We start from the raw sequence: 12564 nt of genomic DNA, 5'->3' as shown, positions 1-12564 counted from the left end.
TGTTTGAGGTAGTCTTTAGTGTAAATTCTGTAGCGTACTGTCTCTCTTATGGGTTACTGTTTCACGTGGTTAATTGGTTAACTTATTACAAATCTCGAATTGTCTCGGAGGAGTATATAATGTTTTAAAGTGTTGTTGTTTTTTTATAATATATCTTTTATATCATTTGTTATAAATAATGACAAAACCAGTCCATGTAAGTATAACGAATTACATGATTCTTTTTATTAGCCTTCACTTTAACTCAAGTGGTAGGCCTAAATTTACAAACTGATTTGAACTAATTTTGAGGCTGATTGAGTAAATGAATAATATCAAATAACTTTTGTGACACTGAGTTGACTTCAACCGACACTCCTGTTTATATCCAAACCATATTAGGTCCTGACCTCATCACACTAACGAACTTAACAAATATCTAAATTAAAACACAGTTAACAAATCTTTAAATTAAAACATAGTGTAGATCTAAAGACACAAGTCTTTATCAATAAAGGTTTACATATAACAAGATCATTAAACGATGTAGCTCTAAAGACACAGGCCTTTACCAATAAGGGTTTATGTATAACAATATTATTAAACGATGTAGCTCTAAAAACACAGGCCTTTACCAATAAAGGTTTACATATAACAAGATCATTAAACGATGTAGCTCTAAAGACACAGGCCTTTACCAATAAGGGTTTATGTATAACAAGATCATCAAACGATGTAGATCTAAAGACACAGGCCTTTACCAATAAAGGTGTACATATAACAAGATCATTAAACGATGTAGATCTAAAGACACAGGCCTTTACCAATGAGGGTTTATATATAACAAGATCATTAAACGATGTAGATCTAAAGACACAGATTTTTACCAATAAGGGTTTACATATAACAAGATCATTAAACGATGTAGATCTAAAGACACAGGCCTTTACCAATGAGGGTTTACATATAACAAGATCATTAAACGATGTAGATCTAAAGACACAAGCCTTTACCAATAAGGGTTTACATATAACAAGATTATTAAACGATGTAAATCTAAAGACACAGGCCTTTACCAATAAGGGTTTACATATAACAAGATCATTAAACGATGTAGATCTAAAGACACAGGCCTTTACCAATGAGGGTTTACATATAACAATATTATTAAACGATGTAGATCTAAAAACACAGGCCTTTACCAATAAGGGTTTACATATAACAAGATCATTAAACGATGTAGATCTAAAGACACAGACCTTTACCAATAAGGGTTTACATATAACAAGATCATTAAACGATGTAGATCTAAAGACACAGGCCTTTACCAAGAAGGGTTTACATATAACAAGATTATTAAACGATGTAGATCTAAAGACACAGGCCTTTACCAATAAGGGTTTACATATAACAAGATCATTAAACGATGTAGATCTAAAGATACAGGCCTTTACCAATGAGGGTTTACCTATAACAATATTATTAAACGATGTAGATATAAAGACACAGGCCTTTACCAATGAGGGTTTATATATAACAAGATCATTAAACGATGTAGCTCTAAAGACACAGTCCTTTACTTATAAGGGTTTACATATAACAATATTATTAAACGATGTAGCTCCAAAGACACAGGCCTTTACCAATGAGGGTTTACATATAACAAGATCATTAAACGATGTACATCTAAAGACACAGGCCTTTACCAATGAGGGTTTACATATAACAAGATCATTAAACGATGTAGATCTAAAGACACAGGCCTTTACCAATGAGGGTTTACATATAACAAGATCATTAAACGATGTAGATCTAAAGACACAAGCCTTTACCAATAAGGGTTTACATATAACAAGATTATTAAACGATGTAAATCTAAAGACACAGGCCTTTACCAATAAGGGTTTACATATAACAAGATCATTAAACGATGTAGATCTAAAGACACAGGCCTTTACCAATGAGGGTTTACATATAACAATATTATTAAACGATGTAGATTTTAAAACACAGGCTTTTACCAATAAGGGTTTACATATAACAAGATCATTTAACGATGTAGATCTAAAGACACAGACCTTTACCAATAAGGGTTTACATATAACAAGATCATTAAACGATGTAGATCTAAAGACACAGGCCTTTACCAATAAGGGTTTACATATAACAAGATTATTAAACGATGTAAATCTAAAAACACAGGCCTTTACCAATAAGGGTTTACATATAACAAGATCATTAAACGATGTAGATCTAAAGATACAGGCCTTTACCAATGAGGGTTTACATATAACAATATTATTAAACGATGTAGATCTAAAAACACAGGCCTTTACCAATAAGGGTTTACATATAACAAGATCATTAAACGATGTAGATCTAAAGACACAGACCTTTACCAATAAGGGTTTACATATAACAAGATCATAAGATCATTAAACGATGTAGATCTAAAGACACAGTCCTTTACTTATAAGGGTTTACATATAACAATATTAATAAACGATGTAGCTCCAAAGACACAGGCCTTTAACAATCAGGGTTTACATATAACAAGATCATTAAACGATGTAGATCTATAGACACAGGCCTTTACCAATGAGGGTTTACATATAACAATATTATTAAACGATGTAGATCTAAAGACACAGGCCTTTACCAAAGAGGGTTTACATATAATAATATTATTAAACGATGTAGATCTAAAAACACAGGCCTTTACCAATAAGAGTTTACATATAACAAGATCATTAAACGATGTAGATCTAAAGACACAGACCTTTACCAATAAGGGTTTACATAAAACAAGATCATTAAACGATGTAGATCTAAAGACACAGGCCTTTACCAATAAGGGTTTACATATAACAAGATCATTAAACGATGTAGATCTAAAGACACAGGCCTTTACCAATAAGGGTTTACATATAACAATATTTTTAAACAATGTAGCTCTAAAGTTACAGGCCTTTACCAATAGGGGTTTACATATAACAAGATCATTAAACGATGTAGCTCTAAAGACACAGGCCTTTACCAATAAGGGTTTACATATAACAATATTATTAAACGATGTAGCTCTAAAGTTACAGGCCTTTACCAATAGGGGTTTACATATAACAAGATCATTAAACGATGTAGCTCTAAAGACACAGGCCTTTACCAATAAGGGTTTTACATATAACAAGATCATTAAACGATGTAGCTCTAAAGACACAGGCCTTTACTTATAAGGGTTTACATATAACAAGATTATTAAACGATGTAGCTCTAAAGACACAAGCCCTTACCAATAAAGTTGACCATTTCTCACCAACATAATTCTATAGGTGGCTTATCACTCTAGTTGACCATCTCTCACCAACATAATTCTATAGGTGGCTTATCTTTCTAGTTGACCATTTCTCACCAACATAATTCTATAGGTGGCTTATCACTAGTTGACCATCTCTGACCAACATAATTCTATAGGTGGCTTATCACTCTAGTTGACCATTTCTCACCAACATAATTCTATAGGTGGCTTACCACTCTAGTTGACCATCTCTCACCAACATAATTCTATAGGTGGCTTATCACTCTAGTTGACCATTTTTCACCAACATAATTCTATAGGTGGCTTATCACTCTAGTTGAACATTTCTCACCAACATAATTCTATAGGTGGCTTATCACTTTAGTTGACCATTTCTCACCAACATAATTCTATAGGTGGCTTAAAACTCAAGTTGACCATTTCTCACCAGCATAATTCTATAGGTGGCTTATCACTCTAGTTGACCATTTTTCACCAACATAATTCTATAGTTGGCTTATCACTTTAGTTGACCATTTCTCACCAACATAATTCTATAGGTGGCTTATCACTCTAGTTGACCATTTCTCACCAACATAATTCTATAGGTGGCTTATCACTCTAGTTGAACATTTCTCACCAACATAATTCTATAGGTGGCTTATCACTTTAGTTGACCATTTCTCACCAACATAATTCTATAGGTGGCTTAAAACTCTAGTTGACCATTTCTCACCAGCATAATTCTATAGGTGGCTTATCACTTTAGTTGACCATTTTTCACCAACATAATTCTATAGGTGGCTTATCACTCTAGTTGACCATTTCTCACCAACATAATTCTATAGGTGGCTTATCACTCTAGTTGACCATTTCTCACCAACATAATTCTATAGGTGGCTTATCACTCTAGTTGACCATTTTTCACCAACATAATTCTATAGGTGGCTTATCACTCTAGTTGACCATTTCTCACCAACATAATTATATAGGTGGCTTATCACTCTAGTTGACCATTTCTCACCAACATAATTCTATAGGTGGCTTATCACTCTAGTTGACCATTTTTCACCAACATAATTCTATAGGTGGCTTATCACTCTAGTTGACCATTTCTCACCAACATAATTCTATAGGTGGCTTACCACTCTAGTTGACCATTTCTCACCAACATAATTCTATAGGTGGCTTATCACTCTAGTTGACCATTTCTCACCAACATAATTCTATAGGTGGCTTATCACTCTAGTTGACCATTTCTCACCAACATAATTCTATAGGTGGCTTATCACTCTAGTTGACCATTTCTGACCAACATAATTCTATAGGTGGCTTATCACTGTAGTTGACCTTTTCTCACCAAAATAATTCTATAGGTGGCTTATCACTCTAGTTGACCATCTCTCACCAACATAATTCTATAGGTGGCTCATCACTCTAGTTCACCATCTCTCACCAACATATTTCTATAGGTGGCTTAGATTACTTGTCATTCTAGATTCTATAAACCATGTATTTGGCTCTTTTCATTACAGCCCTTGCATAACTTTGAAGTTTATCTTTTCTTTCAGTGAGAATATATAACTGTACCAAATTTCTTCAATAGAATGTAGCATTAAGATCATAAGGACTTTTAATTTTGTCAGTAGCTGATTTAAGTTTTAATAGATTAAGTCTTGTATAGCACCGATGGTTTTCTTTAATATCTCTGCATATTCTTTGTAAGGCTGAATGACTGTTTCTTACACAGGGATACAGAAAGTCCAAATTTAAATTGTTTCACAAATATGAGTAACGCTGATATTTTCCTTCCTGTAACATAGCTCATCAGTACCAGCAGATGATCTTCAACCCGTGTTTGTTGTTGTCCATTCGCATAAATGTTTAATTTATTTATCCGTTTTCTCTTGTATTTTTCTACAATTTCATCAGAAGATGGATGAAGGTCTGTTGCGTTGGTCTTTTTAATCACAGGAATCTGATACATTTATGCAAATACGACTGATCCAAAGTTCCATTCCTGATCTGAGTGAAGTTTTATAGGACACCAAGTTTCTACTTCCTGATTAAGAACAGAAAATGTTTCTGGATGTTTAGTCAAATAGTCCTGTTATATATTCATTCCCATAATTACTTTTGGAAAGAGGATCAGACACGTCAATTCTTTCACGTAGCCAACACAGTGTTGCTGCAGCTACTCATGCTGTTTCTTTGGTGGACTTTTCTCTCGTTGGCACCCAACCAAATAGAAGCATTCTCTTACTCAGTCTTTTGTTTTGTTAATATTTAAATGTTCAACCATTGGAAGGTTGTGAAAACGATGGATTGCTTCAGATTGTGAAAGTACCAGCCATAGTTGTTTCTGTCTACAGACGTTTTTATAATTCCGTAATAAAATCCTCTTATACGCATTATGAATTTCATTGTGCTAAGTACGTTTTTGTCTTGTGGTCTGTATGAAGTAACTGTTTACCATAAGGGTCTTTAGTTCATCTATGATTCGTATGAGTTCTAGTTTCATCACCATCTGCATAAAGATTTTTACAAATATACCTACCTTGCTTCTGCCTAATTATCGTATCCTCGTCTTTTATGAAATATATAAATTGGTCTCATGCTAATGAATTCATCACTGCACGGGGAACCTATGAGTAAGATAGTTTCACAAGTCTTTCCATATCTTCCGCAAGTTCATCTATGGTTTTCTCTTTGCCCTGTTCCAGAACATTGCTCTGTTACTTCTTTCTTGTTGTGTCATTCCAAACCTGTTGGATAAGGAAGTCATGAATGCTAGATAGTTGTTGTGGCTCTCAGTTGGAAGGTTGATTAGTGTCATCAAGGCTGGTCCTTATAAATGGACAGCAAAACGAAACTTTGTTGTTAGCTATTCTACCTGTTCACTTTAGAAATGATTTTTGAACTGATTCTTGTATACCTCCCATGGTACTCTTTCCTCATAGTTAGTTTCTCAATTGACCAATACTGAACTGACCAACTAGATTCTTTCACTGTATCTGATAGTGGCATGGCTGAAGTGGTCTAAAGTTGTCCTACAGTAACAGATGTCACAGCAATACTGATAATAGGTGTAGCTCAAATAACTTATCTTATCCCATATTTTATTTCACATGGCGTTTAGGCTAGAAGTATTAGTTGATACAGAAAGAGATATGTGTTTGGTTCAATAACTTAATAACTTATTTTCCTGATTTTCTTTTATATCCAATGCATATCCTTCTTTGCTTCTTCAATTTTGCCTTTTATGATATGTTCGTTTATTTTTATATTCTTCAGATATTTAATATGAACCTTCCCTTTGTTAATGATTTTCTGTATTTCTTCAAACATCCTTCTCCAGTAACTTCTTCCATCTTTAATCAGTTTTATTTTTGTTTTTAATTCTTTTTTAAATATTTTGTCTCGCTCTTCTTTTTATTGATTGTTTATTTATCTCTAGCATAACTTCTATCTTACTACTAGGGTTAGGTTGCCATAATGAAGTAAAGTCGAGTTATATTTTTTTTCGCTAAAATAATCTCACTTCTAACTCCAGTGTTATTACGCTGTTCTTTCTTTAAGGATGGAGGGTCTTTTACATTTTTGGCGAAATATTAAGTCCAGTTCATGTAATCGTAAGAAATGAATTTAATCTCTTACTTATCTTCTGCTATGGGCTACCAATATTATCACTTGCCATCAGTTGTACTTGTAACCCTAAGTTCCTTAATAATATTTTCACTTTCAACTGAAACTTACTGTCTAACGGTAACACGATTAACGTACAAATAAAGATATTCGTTCAATTTCGCAGTTAATCGATCAAGTAACTGAATGTACGAGATAATTAACACTAAACCGAATAATTCACTTGAACTGACGTACTACTATCTGAAAATTTCACTCCAAGACCTTCATAAATTCTCTTATATTTAACGTAACTTTCTTTCTAGAAGTTTTGGAAATCTCTTGATCACAAATATTCAGGAACACAATAAAAATTCTAGTACCACTTTTATACAAGTATTTATACAATAAAAATTCTAGTACCACTTTTATACAAGTATTTATACAATAGAAATTCTAGTAACACTTTTATACAAGTATTTATACAATAGAAATTCTAGTACCACTTTTATACAAGTATTTATACAATAAAAATTCTAGTACCACTTTTATACAAGTATTTATACAATAAAAATTCTAGTACCACTTTTATACAAGTATTTATACAATAAAAATTCTAGGACTACTTTTATAGAAGTATTTATACAATAAAAATTCTAGTACCACTTTTATACAAGTATTTATACAATAGAAATTCTAAGACTACTTTTATACAAGTATTTATACAATAAAAATTCTAGTACCACTTTTATACAAGTATTTATACAATAGAAATTCTAGGACTACTTTTATACAAGTATATAACAATTTAAGTCTTCGTTCGCAGTTTTTGTAATCTAAGGATTTGTTTTTTCTACTAATCGTAACATTAATTTTAGTGACTCAAAATAAACACAATTCTCTAAATTTGTTTGCTCTCCAAAACCAGTTTAGCGAAATATACACAAATAAACTGCTTAACAAATGATTTTCCAGTTTTTACCCAGCTGATGAGAAAGCCAAGAAATGAGAGGTAGTGTTTGACAGAAAACATGAAAAACGTATTTTGTAAATATATCTTCTCCAGGTAGATGAGCACAGAAAAGTGGTTTCTTTGGTAACAATTTTTGTTATGATTACTTCTTCAGAACATGTACCAAGTCCTCTTGGAGGAAAAGCTTTCTCTCCTCTTTCTGCCAGTTGTCATTCGCTAACGTTTGATAAATGTTTTTCACAGTGGTGTCCACTTGGCGAGTTGCCAGAAGCCTGGTGTACACTGTACCCCAGGAAATAAAACATAAAATTATGCCACATGTTATTTTACTGACGTACTGCAATCAATCTATGCTCACTTTATTGAACATAGAAATGTTGTAGAGTTAATAGATTTGTAAACACTGTGGCCTAAAAAGTTTATCTTTTTTTTTAAAAAAAAGACACACAAGCAAACATTAGTGTGTATTCATTTCATATCAGAAAACAAGTTATGGTTTATAAATAGTTAGCTCGCAAGTGCAAATATAAATGTCCAAGAAAAGGTTAGAAAACAGAGCACAAATATTAATAAAAGGAATAGATTCGAAGATAATACATTATAATAGATTGAAAATAAATGCTAAATACAAGTAAAAGTAATTGGTTTAGCAATAAAAGGTAGATCATGTAAGGGTTTTCTTTATTTGTCAGTAAGCACAAAGCTACGGAATCGGCTACTTGTGTTCAACCCAAAACGAGTATCGAAACCTGGAATCTAGAGTCTCAAGTCCGCAGACATACCGCTGTGTCAGTGGGGGCCAAGGTGAAGCAAATAATGGAATAAGTTTCAAGATAAAACAAATATGGATAATATAATAAATTTGAAGGTAAGACACAAATATAGATAATGGAATAAGTTCAAAGATTTTGATTTTGTTTTTGAATTTCGTTCAAAGCCACACGAAGGCTATCTACGCTAGCTGTCCATAATTTAGCAGTGTAAGACAAGAGGAAAGGCAACTAGTGATCCCCACCAACCGCCAACTTTTGGACTACTCTTTTACCAACAAATAGTGGGTTTAACCGTACCATATAACGCCTAAAAAAAAAAAGCTAAAAGGGCGAGCATGTTTGGTGCGACGGGGGGAAGTTCAAAGATAAAACACAAATATAGATAATGGAATAAGTTCGAAGATAAAACGCAACTATAGATAATGGAATAAGTTCGAAGTTGAAACACATATATAGATAATGGAATAAGTTAAAAAACAGAGGTATAAATAATGGAATACGTTCGAAGATAAAACAAAAAAACACAAATATATAGATAATGGGATAAGATGGAAAATATAACACAAATATAGATAATGGAATAAGTTTGATGAGAAAACACAAATATAGATAATTGAATAAGTTCGAAGATAAAACACAAATATAGATAATTGAATAAGTTCGAAGATAAAACACAGATATAGATAATGGAATAAGTTTAAAAATATAATACAAATATAAATAATGGAATAAGTATGAAGATAAAACATATATATGTATATATAATGGAATAAGTTCGAAAATAAAACAAATATAGATAATGGAAAAAGTTCGAAGATAAAACATAGATATAGATAATGGAGTAAGTTCGAAAATAAAACATAGATATCGATAATGGAATAAGTTCGAAAATAAAACACAGATATAGATAATGGAATAAGTTCGAAGATTTTGATTTTGTGTTTGAATGTCGCGCAAAGCTACACGAAAGCTATCCACGCTAGCTTTTCCTAATGTACTAGTGTAAGACTAGAAGAAAGGCAGCTAACGATCCCAACCCACCGCCAACTTTTGGACTACTCTTTTACCAACAAATAGTGGGATTAACCGTCACATTGTAACGCACCCATGGTTGAAAGGGTGAGCATGTTTGGTGGGATGGGGGAAGTTTAAAGATAATACACAAAAATAGATAATGGAATAAGTTCAAACATAAAACACAGATATAGATAATGGAATAACTTCGAAGATAAAACACAAATATAGATAATGGAATAACTTCGAAGATAAAACACAAATATAGATAATGGAATGCCTTCGAAGATAAAATATATATATAAAATGGAATAAATTCCAAGATAAAACATAAGTATCAATAATGGAAGTTCGAAGATAAAACACAGATATAGATAATGGAATAAGATTGAATGTAAAACACAAATATAGGTAATGGAATGGGTTTGAAAATAAAACAAATATAGATAATGGAATAAGTTTGAAAATAAAACTTTTGAAAGTAAAACACAAAAATAAATAATGGAATAAGTTCGAAGATAAAATATAGATAGTGGTAACACAAAGTGATAAATTAAAACACAATTATAGGTAAAAGAAATATGTTCGAAGATAAAACTACCTATTGATACATGTAATAAGTTGGAATTTTGAACATTATATCCGCACACAGCAAAATTCGCTGTCGTGTTTTAGTCTTACAAACCCGAAGGAAAGAAAATCAAGTACACTATATTACTAAATTGAAATACATTCTTTCAAGAAGCTTTGTCCCTCCGCTTGAAGACATAACTTCAAAATTTGGGGTTCGATCCTACAGTGAGCACAGCAAGCGTACCGTTGTCCATGTATGAGTTCAAAGAACAAAAAACATTCAAAATGAATTCAATTACTTTACTTATTTTGTGTTTCCAAGAATAAAAACGGCGTAGTTTAAAAAAAAAAAAGTTTTATTAGTGAAATATCGAGATATATTAAAAGGACTTGTGTAAAGAGACACGTACATAGATAGATAGATACATGGATAACTACATGCATAGATGAATAGATACATAGATAGATACGTGGATAACTAAATAGTTAAATACATAGATACATGGATAACTACGTAGATAAATAGATACGTAGATAAAGAGATGCATAAGTGAATAAATGCATAGATAAATAGATGAATAAATACAGAGATAGATACAAATATGAATAAATACAGAGATAGATACAAAGATGAATAAATACATAGATAAATAGATACATAGATATACCTTAAGAACATTTTATAATTTGCTGTTAATTAATTATTTTTCTCGCCTCTCTTGAATAATTAACTATAGGTTGTTTTTATCTGTAATCTAGAACCAGGAACGAAGATTGATTTTTAAAACTTTTCAAAATGGACAATAGTTAACTTTAAAATAACCTTAATTTGCTATCCACAAATTGAGTTCGAAAATAATAAACATAAATAAAAATAATTGGGCTTGAAATGTAAAGCACTTGGTAAGTTGTGTAGATCAGAGAAGACTTGCTCAAGAGTTGGCGGTGGGTGCTGGTGACTAGCTGCTTATTCGTTACAAATTAGGAATGCATGTGAGCAAACAAAGTCTTTTACACTTTGATCGCAATTTCTAAAACAAACAACTCTTTTAGAAACTGTTCTGGCTTGAGACAATCAAAACAACAAGTTTTGACAAGTAAAACATTTCACAGTAAATCCTTACTGACATATATCTGATTTAAATTGCATTCATTAGTGCAAGAATAAAACACATTAAAAGTAAATGTTAATATATCAGTGAAGCTCTCACTTGCCTGAAGCCTCTTTTCAAAATCATAGCTCTTTGTGTCCTTCATACGTTGAAACATTTTAAAAATTAGAATTATAAATTACTTGTCTAGTAGTTCATATCAGTTATTACACGTTCATTTTAGCTGCACTTGAAATCAAAATAATTAGCAGTCCAAAAAAGACAAAAATATCGCTTCACAATTATATCTTTTAATGATAATAATATTTTATAAATTGTAATGTTCTGAACTTGTTGTTATGTATATTTTCAATTATTTTAAACACTATAAAATTTCAAATACTCTACTATTTTAATTGCAAAAAAATCACCTCTTCTAACTAAGTCATTAAAAAGTTATATTTTCGTCAGAATAGTGAAGATACAAAACCTGAATAACTTGTTCCATAATTGCCTGCTAACAATAAAAAATGACTGCATGTGATTGGGTTGCAACCAATAAACTTCCATTCTTTGAACCACCGAGGGTCGCGGGTTCAAATCCCCTTCACACCAAATATGCTTGTCCTTTTAGCCGTGGGGGCGTTATAATGTGACGGTCAAAAGAGTAACCCTAGAGTTGGCGGTGGATGGTGATGACAAGGTGCCTTCCCTCTAGTCTTACACTGCTAAATTAGAGACGCTTAGCACAGATAGCCCTCGTGTAGCTTCTCGCGAAATTCAAAACAAACCAGCCAAACCAAATCTTTGAACCACTATAATACATACCTGAAATAACAACCATGTAACTAAAATTATTTTCATGTGATGAAATATTTCAAAGTAGAAGTGTACTTTTGATAATTATTAGAGTCGTTTGTAACTTTTAAACTCTAAGAAATATCTTGATCTTAAATATATCTCATAAAAAGTTTTGAGAAATTTAAAATAACTAGTTGAACATCGTCATTTGTAGCATTCCGTTTCGTTGTTACGTAAACACAATAATTCATATTAATAACGGGTTCAGACTCAGCACAGGAATTTTTAAAAAATTAATGAAACTATTGGTTTTAACTCCTGAACTCCAACTACTTAGATTGCATCATTTCAATAAATGTATCCGAAGATGAAATTTCAGTATAGTCCACCCCTAGTGGTGGACAGAACACATATAGCTCACTGTGTAGCTTTGCGTTTAAC

At 31.9% G+C, this 12564-nt stretch overlaps 1 long non-coding RNA gene across 1 annotated transcript in view; it reads left to right on the top strand.

Annotated features, from left to right (window-relative positions):
* The window catches only part of LOC143248526 (uncharacterized), a 78254-nt gene that overhangs the window by 63244 nt on the left and 2446 nt on the right, over nucleotides 1-12564 (top strand). Inside the window, exon 3 of the long non-coding RNA XR_013027034.1 lies at nucleotides 8564-8739. This is a non-coding gene — a long non-coding RNA (uncharacterized LOC143248526). The remainder of the gene's footprint in view (nucleotides 1-8563; nucleotides 8740-12564) is intronic.

This window comes from Tachypleus tridentatus, chromosome 4, assembly GCF_004210375.1.
Source record: "Tachypleus tridentatus isolate NWPU-2018 chromosome 4, ASM421037v1, whole genome shotgun sequence".
Taxonomy (NCBI): domain Eukaryota; kingdom Metazoa; phylum Arthropoda; class Merostomata; order Xiphosura; family Limulidae; genus Tachypleus; species Tachypleus tridentatus.
The sequence above is the reverse complement of the archived record's forward strand: the minus strand, read 5'-3'. Positions and strand labels throughout refer to the sequence as shown.